We start from the raw sequence: 644 nt of genomic DNA, 5'->3' as shown, positions 1-644 counted from the left end.
GCCCCACTGTGCTGCTCGGGCAGCCACGGACGCCCAGGGCAGGCGGGAGCCACCGCAGGCCGGGCGACAGGGCCCTGTCTGACCCTGACAGGAGGGGCAGGGAGGGGCCATGTGTGGTATTTGGCTTTGATTCTAGCCGCGTCCTCATTATGTCCCAGAGTCACACCAAGGGGTCAACAGAAACAGCCCTGGCCTCATGGGCGTGGGTGAAAGAGCTCCTTGGTGCGGTCGGCTCGGCCCCCCAGCTGCAGGTGAGCCGGCCCAGTCGGTGTTGGGTAGAGTGCATTTGAGACCAGCTCGACACGTGTGCAAGGTTGTGCATGTGAGTGCATGTGTGTGCGTGTGCACCTGTGACAGCGTGAGCGAGTGGCCTCCCCTGCCACGCCTGGGAGGCTGAGGGAGCTGTGGTGCCCCAGTGTCAGTGGCACACCTGGGGTGGCCAGGTAGGGCCCCGGAGAACAGGCAGCCCAGCGGGGGCCGGTCCCCACTCCTCACGCCCCCCGACAGCAGGCAAGCTCAGGCCGGCAGCCCCTGGCATGCCCACACGGGCCCCAGGCTGTGCTGCCTGAGAAAATGCCGCACCAGCACGATGGTGCACCGGGCTCAGCAGCCTCCACCCGCACCCCATCACGGCAAACCCACCA

Source organism: Tupaia chinensis, unplaced genomic scaffold, assembly GCF_000334495.1.
Source record: "Tupaia chinensis unplaced genomic scaffold, TupChi_1.0 Scaffold144602_1, whole genome shotgun sequence".
NCBI classification, from domain to species: domain Eukaryota; kingdom Metazoa; phylum Chordata; class Mammalia; order Scandentia; family Tupaiidae; genus Tupaia; species Tupaia belangeri.
The sequence above is the reverse complement of the archived record's forward strand: the minus strand, read 5'-3'. Positions refer to the sequence as shown.